This window comes from Giraffa tippelskirchi, chromosome 2 (genome assembly GCF_054371585.1).
Source record: "Giraffa tippelskirchi isolate mGirTip1 chromosome 2, T2T-mGirTip1v1.2.pri, whole genome shotgun sequence".
In the NCBI taxonomy this organism is placed as follows: Eukaryota; Metazoa; Chordata; class Mammalia; order Artiodactyla; family Giraffidae; genus Giraffa; species Giraffa tippelskirchi.
In genome coordinates, this window is record NC_137276.1 from 142,548,392 (window position 1) to 142,560,633 (window position 12,242).

The 12,242-nt window shown below is 36.3% G+C and overlaps 1 protein-coding gene and 1 pseudogene across 3 annotated transcripts in view; one reads left to right on the plus strand and one right to left on the minus strand.

Moving 5' to 3' along the window:
• The window catches only part of NLGN1 (neuroligin 1), a 911,840-nt gene that overhangs the window by 369,488 nt on the left and 530,110 nt on the right, over positions 1-12,242 (plus strand). The window lies entirely within an intron of this gene.
• Positions 11,555-11,957, minus strand: LOC145538343 (peptidyl-prolyl cis-trans isomerase A pseudogene; annotated as a pseudogene).

A 12,242-nucleotide genomic window follows, 5' to 3' on the forward strand; every position in this document is an offset into this window, starting at 1 on the left:
TCACTTTGTTTATATATTTAACAGTGTAAAAACAACTCTTAGATGTTTTTGTCTGTCTGATATAGAAATACATGCATGTGTGTGTGTGTGTGTGTGTGTGTGTGCTTATTGAGATCATAAATGGCTCAAATGTTATGTTTATGTCCTAAATGTGAGTCTCAAGTCAGACTCAATAGTTTATCAGCTGAAATAATTGTTATGGTGAGTTCAAATAACTGGAAGACTTTAAAGGTTCAGAGAATGTTTCTTGAACATACTCTTAAGTTGCCCATCTGTACCTTCAGTGTCATGTGCACTGGTAATCAAGATAATAGTGTGTGTCTTGTTCATCTAACCAGAATGTCATTCTGAGTGGCCATTTTATTGATGACTTAAAAATTCAACACATTTATCCCTGTGTAGTTTAAACTCCTTACTAGCATTATAATTAATTGGAGAAATCAAACATTTATTCAAAGAGTCTAGAGATTTTGGCACAAATAAAGTCAAAGCATCATAGAGCAAGAAGTGATCTAAGAAAAGCAAGCATTTCAGGGTATGCCTAGAGTATTTATTTGATTTGTCTCAAGTGTAACAGCAGTTGAAAATTATGACCATATGATATTTTGAATGATAAAATATATATATTTATGATAAAAATGGAATGTTGAGATGAGTGTACTGAAAAAGTAAATATTTAACCTATTTCCCCATATCACATAGTGTACTTACTCCCTGTTCTGTTGCTCTTATTTGCTCAGTAACGTCCGATTCTTTGAGACCCCATGGACTGTAGCACACCAGGCTCCTTTCTCCATGGGGATTTTCCAGGCAAGAATACTGAATTGGGTCGCCATGCCCTCCTCCAGGGGATTTTCCGAACCCAGGGATTGAACCTAGGTCTCCCATGTTGTAGGCAGATTTTTAACTCACTGAGCCACCAGGGAAGCCCAAGAATACTGGAATGGGTAGCCTATCCCTTCTCCAGGGGAACTTCCAGACCCAGGAATCAAACCAGGGTCTCCTGCATTGCAGGCAGATTCTTTACCAGCTGAGCTACCAGGGAAGCCCAGTTACTCCCTAGTGAAAACAATGTATAACAGTTTCTAGTTACCCTTCCAGGGAATCTCTGTCTACATATAAACATGCGTAAGTTTAATTCTTTTTCTGTACAAATGAGGTGATGCTTTTCATATTGTTCTGAAATGTACCTTTTCTTCTTAATCATGTGTGTTACATAATTTTAATATCAGAACATATGGATCATTTTAACAAATGCCTAAGACTGAATTGGTTCACTGGTAATGGATGGATGGATTTGATGGATGTTTTAGTTGCCATCTTGTTTTTTTTATCATTTCATTTTTGGAATGACTTAATGATTATGTTCTTATCATGGATAGCTGGTCATTTCTGAATCTCCATGAAAGGTATTGGATCAAATATGGGTAATATAATTGCCATCATTACTTAGTGATGGGATTTTGGACGGGTAGAGTTAACTTCCAATGTTTCTGTGATTATGTTTATAAGATGGGTGTATTTTAAAACAAGAACATCAGCCCTTGATGTACAAGGTGATTAGAAGAACACAGCGAAGCAATATATGTTTCAAAAAAGATGAAGTCCCTTTTAAATGTAAAGTAGATTTAGCATCCCGTGCTCTTAATAGAGTTATATAACTCAAGCGTGGGCTGTGTTATGTGCCTCAGTTATAGACAAATAACTTCTGGCAATTTTATTTGATTATGCTTCACTTGATCTGAGATTTAAGGGAAGTCTGAGATCTCACTGGGCAACACTCAAGACAGTGGATGAATCTGCTTCTACTTGCTCTTTTAGTTACTGTTATTACAACTGGTCCTGTGAGCCCCACAAAAGCAATCCTACTGTTGGAGAATTTTCTGAAGCTTTTAGTCATATTTGTCTACTGTAAATTGTGGGTGAATAGAGAAGAGTAAGTCAAATCAGACATGCATCTAGTTGTGTGACTTTGTGACAATTAGGGAAGATAGGTCTCTGAAAGTGCTAAGTAGGATAAAGTACATACAACCTCTAGCAAAGTTCCTGACAGGCTCATAGTCATTCAAACGTTAATTCCCTCATAATACATAGATAACCAAATTAATTGTAATGTAGTAAAGGTAATGGAATTAAAGAAAAATCTCAGCAACTTTGTTTTAGTATAAAATCATTAAAAATTTATTGTACAAAACTGAAAAAATCTGTGTTTATGTTTTGATAAACTGATAACTTACTATTGTAGTTCTGAGCACTGCCTATTTTCAAAAAGTTCAGTTCTTTCTAACAGCTCCTATTTTATGAAAGTTCGTATTTTATGGACTTTTGCTTTGGGGAATAAATAGTAAAATAACTGTAGGTATTTCTCCATGCCTCAGACAGCCCCTGGAGGACAGGAAAGGAAACAGGTATGGCTTGGCAACTTTCATTGTGTGCTCCAAGCTCAGCTCATTCCTTTTATTTGCATTGTTCCTTACCACCCATGAATGAAAATCGTTATAGGAATTTCTCAAACTATAGCCTTATATCTTGTTACCACACTTGTTTCCCCCTTTGATTTAAGTATTCACAATTAATTAGATTTCTTTTTTATAAAATCTGAAATCACTATATTTACTAATACAGAAAAACCTCCCAGATATATCATTAAGTAAAAAAAAGCAAGGAGCAAAACAGTTAATTTAGAATATTATCCTTTATGTAAAAAAGAGTGAAAATACATATAGTTTATAGTTGCTTGTGTCTGTAGAAATATAGAAATAATTTTCTTGAATTTGCGTGGAGAATACAGAAACGACACACACAAAAAGGAAGAGTAGTTATCTACAGGATTGGACATAACAGGAAGGAACAGGGAGATGAGATGGGACCATGACTTTTCGATGTACTTTGATATTTATTGATAGATTTTTCAACTTTGTGAATGAATATCTATTTACAGGATACACTAAATGAAAAAAAATTGAAATTCATAGTAGATATAGAAAAATGCATTATAAATGGCATGGGGTATAAACCTGAAGGAAATGGGTCTTGGTAACACATTTTTTTACTGTGGCCTGTAACTTAGGACAAGTTACTGAGTCAGTCTCCCTGGCCTCAGTGTCCTCACCTGCTCCACATGAACAGGATGCAGTAGGTTATCTCATGCTGTAGATGTCATTTGGGTTGTATTTTAATTGAGCTAAGAATGTGCATAATCTAGAGCTACTGGATTAATCCCATGGGTCACTGAAAGTATAGAAATCTCTTGTCTAATATATTTTCCATCCAAAAAGTTGTCATAATATTTCTTTGACAAGGTCCCTTTTATAATGTTCTTCTGTGTTTTTTAAAAAGTAGAGACATTGTGTGACATAATTTCTCTTTAAAGTATTTGATTACATAGCAGTTTTACTTAGAGGAATTTAACTTTTCAACAAATATTTATGCCCTGAAAGTAGTGATAGAATTTATGGAGCACCAGCTATGTGGCAGGTAGTGTGCTAATAAGTTTACATCTGTAATTTTCACACCAATCCTACAAAAAGTTGCTTTTATACATATATTTCTTCTTGAGAAAATAGGGCTTAAAGATATTTAGATCACAGGATAGATATTCTAAGTATAAAACTTCAGTGTCAACAGAATGTATTAGAAAAGGTAAGGAAGATGAATATTAACATCTCTCTATGGAATATGTTAGCTGTAGCTCTGTCTAGAGGCAGTAAAAGGCTAGATAATTTCCTTAAGTCTTTTCACTGACAGACTGGGTCTGAGGGTGTGTATCATGGGAGCTTCCCTTGTCTGCCTGCTCTCCCACAGGCATGCTGAACAGAGAGACAGACAGAGAAAAGTGAACACAATGAGATAACCACTCAGTGATGCACGCATAAATGGGAGCAAAAGAAAGACACACACACTCACAAACAAACCATATCCACAGGTACAAAAAGAGAGAGAGAGATAAATACAGGGAAAATGCAGAACAAGATATGCATGCCATCTGAAACAAACTCAGAGACAGCCACTACGGAGATACAATGAGATGCACTGGGGAAGCTCACAGAGGAAAATACACAAAAAATACAAACAGAATGGGACAGAGTGTCAAAGACATTCAGAAGCAGCAAGAGAGACTCATAAATGGAGACACAGAGAAATATATATGACAGATAGAAAAAAAGCAGGTACCTGGTCAGAGAGATACACAAAGCAGAATGAAGCATGCAAATAAGCAGCAAGACATAATTGGCCAGAGTCTCATACATTCAGAACCATTTAGACACAAAGCAAAGTGAGTGACATGTAACTCCATAAGAATGAAACACATGTTTAACTAGACAGAAAAACTCACAGATGCTCACACACAAAGAAATAACACAGACAGAAGCAGATATAACAGCCATGCACACAAAGATAGACACACACATAAATAGGGAGTGAGACATAGATATCCACAGTCTGTAGACAAAGAGAATATGACTTTAGTTCTTAATATAATAATAGTCGCTTGCTTCCCTGGCTCCTGCACTAGACAGAAGGCCAAGAATTCCTCATTTCCCAAGCCACAGATGGTACCCCCACCCTTGGATCACTGTACTCTGTTCCTATTGCATTTTTATACTTCTGTTTATTTCATTATGTTCTAGGGAGTAAATTTCTCTCACTTCTTGATGCTTATCCCCCTTGGATATTTCTTGACAATTTTGACCTCTTCCTTACATTATGCTCCTTAATTCTAAAAATGAAAGTTCTGAACTGCTTCACACTGGGTTCATTGTCTAAAAATGACCTTTTCTAATTTAGGATTTCCTACATAGCCTTTTTTCTTCCATTATGTACCATAGTAAAGTGGATATATCCTTGCTGATAGCTGAAACCCAAAGAGTCAAAAATTTTGTCAGAATAAAATTTTATTTATTCACACCAGTATGGTGTGAAATATTTTGAGATAAAGATTATTTCTTTAGTAGATTTATAAATATGAAAGCAAAGGAAGAGAGCTACTTAGTATGTTTAATGCACATAGATGTTTGCATTGATTTTAACTACATATATGATGGATTTACCTTCTATCTATTTAAATATTCCCACAAAATACAACTTTATTTGGAGTGGGCAACTTTGTTTCTTCTGGGCATTGTCTTCTCAAAGAGAAGGCATCGTTAGCCTTGAGCTTGCAGTCACACAGACATTTCCAGCTGATATGTGTCATAGCCAAGCATGTACACAATGTGGTCAATTTTAATATATTTATGAACAACTTTTCGTTTACACCAGTTGAGACTCAAAACAGAAAAAAAGAGAAAAGATTCCCCAAATAGGAAAAGAATCTAGAACACAAGTTTTCCTCAAATTTTGGCCCATGGACCTCAATCATCATTAAATTGTTGGATTCTTGGCTGAACCATGACCAGTCTTAGGAGAAAGGGGAGGTAAGAATTGTCATTTTTATTAAGCTCCTTAGGTGTTTTTATGCACACATGTTGGAGAACACTGTCTGGAGAACTAAACTGTATTGATTTTTTATAGGCATTAATTCTGAAAGATAAGTTCAAATGCAGAAAAAGGGAAGTGTGGGAAAGCTTTTCAAATGTGAATTTTGTGCATTGAAATTATCCTGAATCTATCTATTCAGTTTCCTGTCTTCCTTTTTTAAGATGATGAACCATTTTAGTCTTTTTATGTTCTTGTTCTCTTGTGAGGTTTTTCATTGTCCATCTGCTTAATCAGGAATGTCCGGAACAATTTAGTTGCCTACAGATTTCTACTCCATTTCAACAAAATAATGTTGAAATTCATTTACTCTCAATGAAAAATAATCTTCAGATGAATCACAAAGGATAAATGAACTCTAATTCTATGCAATTAAAACATTAGATATTGTTTCTTAACATGGCCAAGAAAAGCTGGGTTTTAATACTAAATAAATACAGATGTGTGTGCTCAATCACTTCAGTCGTGTCTGATTCTTTGAAACCTCATGGACTGTAGCCCTCCAGGCCCCTCTGTCCATGGGATTCTCCATGCAAGAATACTGAAGTGGGTGGCCATGCCCTCCTCCAGTTGATCTTCCCGACTGAGGGATCAAACCTGCGTTTCCCGTGTCTCCTACATTGCAGGCAGATTCTTTACCCACTGAGCCACCTGGGGAGCTGAAATACAGATGTAATCCTTTTCAGAGGGGAAATGCATAGGGATGTATTTAACTTAGAAAACACACATTGGAGTGATTATTCTCATGTGATTGGGATTTATTTATCCAAGTAATTCACCACAGGATTTCAACACCGCAACCTCTCTTAGTGTATCTAAAACTTACAAACATTGATTCATGTGCAAATTTTTGAAACACATCTCTTGCCTGAAGTCAACTGCATATTTTTTATTGCTTTCATTTTTAATACAATTGTATCCAATTTTCTATATTAAAATAAAAATTCTGTGATATTCATGACATGGCTGTTTATCTAAATATGAAATATTTCACAAAATCTAATGTGATTTCCATATTTGAAAAAATGTGCTTTCTGTTTTCATTATAAAAATACTGGAGAATAAATGTAAAAGCATTTATATTTATATGGATACATTTTTTTTCTTCAAAGGCGTTCTTGATTGCCAATAGCAAAATATAAGTATTAAATATGTCATCTTTGATAAGTACTATTATTTTGGACTATCTTGCAAAAAGTAGTTTGATTTGTGGCGTTTTAATGGCTTAAAGGGTAGAATGAAAATGTGTGGAAGGAAAAATCAATAAAGCATGGGGCCTCTTATCCCGCATTGATTCTTGTAATCCAGTAACTATTAAATACTTGAGAGATAAGCCCCTTTTAAGATGGCATGTTTATATTTTGAAGATCAGATGCCTTAATTTTGCTCATGGGTTTCCCCAAAACACAGTTCATGCACAAAATAGAATGAAAGCTTTCACTGGTCATGCTTCCTATTATAGATATTCTTAAACTGAGCATCTTAAAGGCTCACTGTGAGTGGGGTTACCCTCAAGCAACGCTTATTATAGTGTGATTTCACCTTTTAAAAAATATTACACATTATAAAACAAAGCTAGAATGTCTGAGATGATAATAGAATGAACAAGAATATTTTAATATTCAAATCATTTAAAAGCATAATCTCATCCTGAATATCATTCTTAACCTTTCTGCAAAATTTTTTTTGGCATCTTAACTGGGTAAAGTATGAGAAATGCTAGCTTGTCTCAAACTTGTCAACTCTTTTCTTGATGATTATTATTACAATGGAAATAAAGAATTGTTATGACATTTTACTTTTAAATTTTCTGTATTTTTTTATAATGCTACAAATTCAGACCTGACATTTTGCCAAAAATGATAAAAAAAAAAAGGAAAATTTTTTAAAATTTTCATTTGCTGGTAATCATTTTCAAATCTATAATGGCTAGATATCAAAAGGGTAATGGGTTTATTAAATACATATGAAATGTTTATTTCTATAAAGACACCATAAAATACCTATTTTACTTTCTTGTGCAGTTGCCCTAGTATCAATTAATCTAGTTTTTTAATGTTTCAATTACTGTTTTAATAATAATTCTTAATATTTAATGTGTCCTTAAAAATGTACCAGAGACTGGCTTAAAATTTCCAGATATATTACCACTTAAAAAAAAAATCATTTATTTATTTTTGGCCAAGCTGGGTCTTCGTTGCTGTACACAGGCTTTCTCTAGTTGCAGCGAGTGGGGCCCACTCTCCAGTTGTGCACAAGCTTCTCACTGTGGCGGCTTCTCTTGTTGCAGAACATAGGCTGTAGGGCACATTGCGGAGCCTTCAGTAGTTGTGGCCCATTGGGCTCAGTAGTTGCAGCCTGCAGTCTCTAGAGTGCAGGCTCATTACTTGTGGCACATGGGCTCAGTTGCCCTGCAGCATGTGGGATCTTCCTGAACCAGGGATTGAACTGGTATTCCTTGCATTGCAAGGTAGATTTTTAACTAGTGGACCACCAGAGAAGCCCTATTACCATGTTTAATATATGAGCTTCATGATATTTCTATTCCCAATTAACAGATGGATAAATCAAAGGCCAGGGTTTTCAAGTAACTTGCTTAAAGTCTGACAATAGGTAGGACAGTGGAGCCAGAATGCAGCAATAGGAAATCTGATTCCAAAACTTGTTCTTTATAGACATGTAAGGATGCAAGTGGATTTTAATTTTAATAATTGTCTTAAGTATATATGGATTTTTTCTTTAAGATAATACAGATACTTTTCTTTTGAATATGTGATGCCGCCAGTTGTTTGTGTCATAACTGTGACCTTTGTAATTGGTAGTCCTCATGATTACTCTTCACTTACTAATAATTACATAATACAAGGTTCCTATGTTACATGAGAAAAGTGTTTTGCAATATGTTCATAAACATCATCTTACTTGATTCTACAATCATCTCCTGAGATGTATAGAAGGCATTGTCTTTTCCTTTCTACAGCTAAAGCAAGGGAGGTTTAGAGATGTGAAGTAACTTGAACAATGTCACACAGATTAAATGGTGGAGTTCAACCTAGGACCTAGTCCTTTTGTTACTAATTTGGGCTCTTTCATTACAGATCCTGGCAGGTGTCATTTTGAGGTGAACCATCTCATGCCTGTAAGGCCTTTGGGTACTGTGAGAGCATTGCTCATAGCTTCATCATCTAGGCTCTAATGTGCCTGTGGGGTCCATAGCCCTGCGACAAAGTAACAGGTTTGGTTCAAATGTGATGTTCTCCATCTAAATAGATCATGCTTCCTGACTTCTTCCAGGCTGCCTTGCTTGTATAAAGCTAGTTTCCTGCGTACTCAATGTCTCTGTTAGGGACAGGACATCTATGAGACTCCTTCCTTCTGCAGAGCACAATACTCACACATGTCTTTATTTTTTTAATCCTGTGTGTACAGTCTTGTTTCTCTTTCCTCCTACCATAGAAGAGTTACTCAGCACATCTTATGCTCTACTTTCCCACATTTGTAATTGTTTCATTTACTGTTTTCTTCATCATTTCAATGCATCTATGCCGTGTAATAGATTAGAAGCAGAGGGAGTAGGGAATCTCAGATTTCAGATATATATAGCCATCTCATTGAGATTCTCTTGGATTTGAACTGCTATTCTATTGATCTCCCTGAATGCAGTTTTAAAACTTTTTTATGATATTCTGTGAGGGCACAGAATAGTCCTGATGGTATGAATTTCAGAATAATACAGATCTGGCTCCACATCCTGGCTCCCTGTTTACAGAAAAAGATACTGGACTAATTTGTTATTTTTCTATTCCCTAGACTCCCTCTCCAACTCACCTGTTAATGGAATAATAATAATCCTGGGATTTGGAATAGTTGTGAGGAGTCAGTGTGATCAACCATGTGGGGTAGTTAATATAGTATCGGTTTTCTTGAACAAGTTCATTAATTTCTATTTCCTAAACTATTAACTAAAGATAATACCATCTACTTCACTATAATAGCTAGTATTTTGGTTGCCTATTTACATTGTATCAAGTAAGCAATTTGATATTTTTGACTAGTTCTTATAACAAATTCATAGGTAGCTGGCATTATTAATGTCCTTATTTTATAAACCAAGAAATGAAGAAATACAGAAATTAAGATCACAGAACTTGTAATTAGCCAAGGCAGGATTTGAACTAGGTAGCAGAGTTCTAGAACCTCTACTTTAATCAGTGTGCTGCACTGCTTGGCTTAGCCTAACTGTTAAAAATATATGAAAATCCATTGTTTGTTAGACACAAAATCATCCAGAAAGCTATTTCTGCCATACTGTCATTGTCAAAATATGGAGCTATGGGTAGATAATAGGGAAATTGTTCTTGAGTGAAGAAGTACTTTAACATAGTCTTACTGGATTATATTCTGTTTTGTTGGCATTTTCCAACTTTATATTTAAAGATGCTTGAGTAATACAGAGCATAAGAACATTGCAAAAGTCACATAGCTGGTAGATGACTGAGTGGGAATGACCTAATTCTAAGTCCTTTTTCTTTAGAACATTGTTATGATAGCAAGTATATGTGTGAGTGTGTGTGTATATGTATGTGCATATTAAGAGTTTGTTTTCAGTCAATGGATAGGAGAGAGATGAAAGACAAGCAAAAATTTAACCAAACTTCTCTATGTTAAGCTCTTTCCTAGCCCTTAATTATTACAACAGTATTTAAGGGGAATTGGCATTGGGCTGCTAAGAATCTATGAAGTTAAAAAACATGTCCAAAGTTACACAATTGGCACATGAAAGAGTCAGTATTTGAACCTATACATATATATATATGTATCTGTCTCTAAACCTATATATACAGGCTTCTTGGTGGCTTAGGGTAAAGAATCTGCCTGCCATTGCAGGAGATGCTAGTTCGATCTCTGGTCCTGGAAGATCCCCTAGTGAAGGAAATAACAACCCAATACACTATTCTTGTCTGGAGAACCCCATGGACAGAGGAGCCTGGTGGGCTACAGGCCATGGGATTGCAGAGTTGCACACGACTTAGCAACTGAACAACAGCAAACAACAAACAACGAAACACACATGCACACGCATATCTGTCTCTAAACACATTCACAATACCAAAAAGTATACTATATATTTTAGGAAATACTTTCTAGAGTCATAGGCTTCTGGGTTTAGAAATGTCTTTCAGATTAGTCCAGAGGTAATATTTAAAATATAAATTGTCTAGTCAGAAACTTGGTGCTGGGAGCCCCCCGCCGTGCCAGGCATCAATCTTTTAGTTTCTTAAATCTGCTACACTGAGGACATCTGGGGAAGGGGCTAGAGCTAAAGCATCTGAGGTACTAGAGTAGAGGTTTCTGGACAACCAGTAATTTGCTGACCTGTGCAGAGCATTTTCTGGACTGCAAAAAAGGCAGAACGCCCAAGAATTGATGTCTTCCAACTGTGGTGCTGGAGAACACTCCTGAAAGTTCCTTGGACAGCAAGGAGATCAAACCAGTAAATCTTAAGGGAGATCAACCCTGAATATTCACTGGAAGGACTGATGCTAAAGGTGAAGCACCAGTATTTTGGTCATCTAATCCGTATGACAACTCATTGGAAAAGTCCCTGATGCTGGGAAAGATCAATGGCAGAAGATGAGGGCTTCAGAAGATGAGATGGCTTGATGGCATCACATATGCAATGAACATGAACTTGGATAAACTCTGGGAGATGGTGAGGGACAGGGAGAACTGGCATGCTGCAGTCCATGGAGTCGCAAAGGGTCAGACACGACTGGGTGACTGAACAACAGAACATTTCACTATTTCATTGGCCTATTTGGCTGTGCATTAGCCCTAGCTACTCTTGCTCTTCTTTTTTTTTTTTTTTTAATTGTTTACTTTTTATTTCATAGTCATAAATTTAACTTTGCAATCCAGCTAAACTTGGAGGGGGACAAGGAAAATATGGAACCCAGAGAACTGTAGCGAGAGCACAAAGATTATAGGATATTTCGAGCAGATGGGAGTGAAGTGTTGTTCTCCTGGGCTACAGAAAGAATGGTCTGGTGGTTAAGTAAAACACAAGTCAAATTTATTAGGTTTGTCCACAGTCAGCAATGGTGATCTTCTTGCTGGTCTTGCCATTCCTGGACTGAAAGCACTCCATGGCTTCCACAATATTCATGCCCTCTTTCACCTTGCCAATGACCACATGCTTGCCATCCAACCACTCAGTCTTGTCAGTGCAGATGAAAAACTGGGAACCATTTGTGTTGGGGCCAGCATTTGCCATGGACAAGATTCCAGGACCTGTATGCTTCAGGATGAAATTCTCATCCTCAAATTTCTCACCATAGATGGACTTGCCACCAATACCATTACAGCGTGTGAAGTTGCCACCCTGCTGTCTTTGGAACTTTGTCTGCCAGCTCAAAAGAGACGTGGCCCAAGGGCTCACTGTTGACAGCGATGTCAAAGAACATGGTGGGGTTGACCATGGCTAGATAGCACGGGAGGCTCTGGGGTGGTGGCGTCTGCGAGGCCTCTTGCTCTTCTTTTAAGTCAGGTTGACTACTTCATTTGTCCGCACTTAAATTATTCCATAACGATTTAGTTTACTAATAATATTCACTGTGAGGAAGTTGTTCCTCTTAACTTGCATTACTTATTTTGTTTAAATTCTATGATCTTCGTCCTTCCTAATCTATTGGCTTGTTTTTAATATTTTTTCTGGTTTTTCCATTTAAAGGTGTTTCTATAAATATTTATTTTTATTTAAAGTT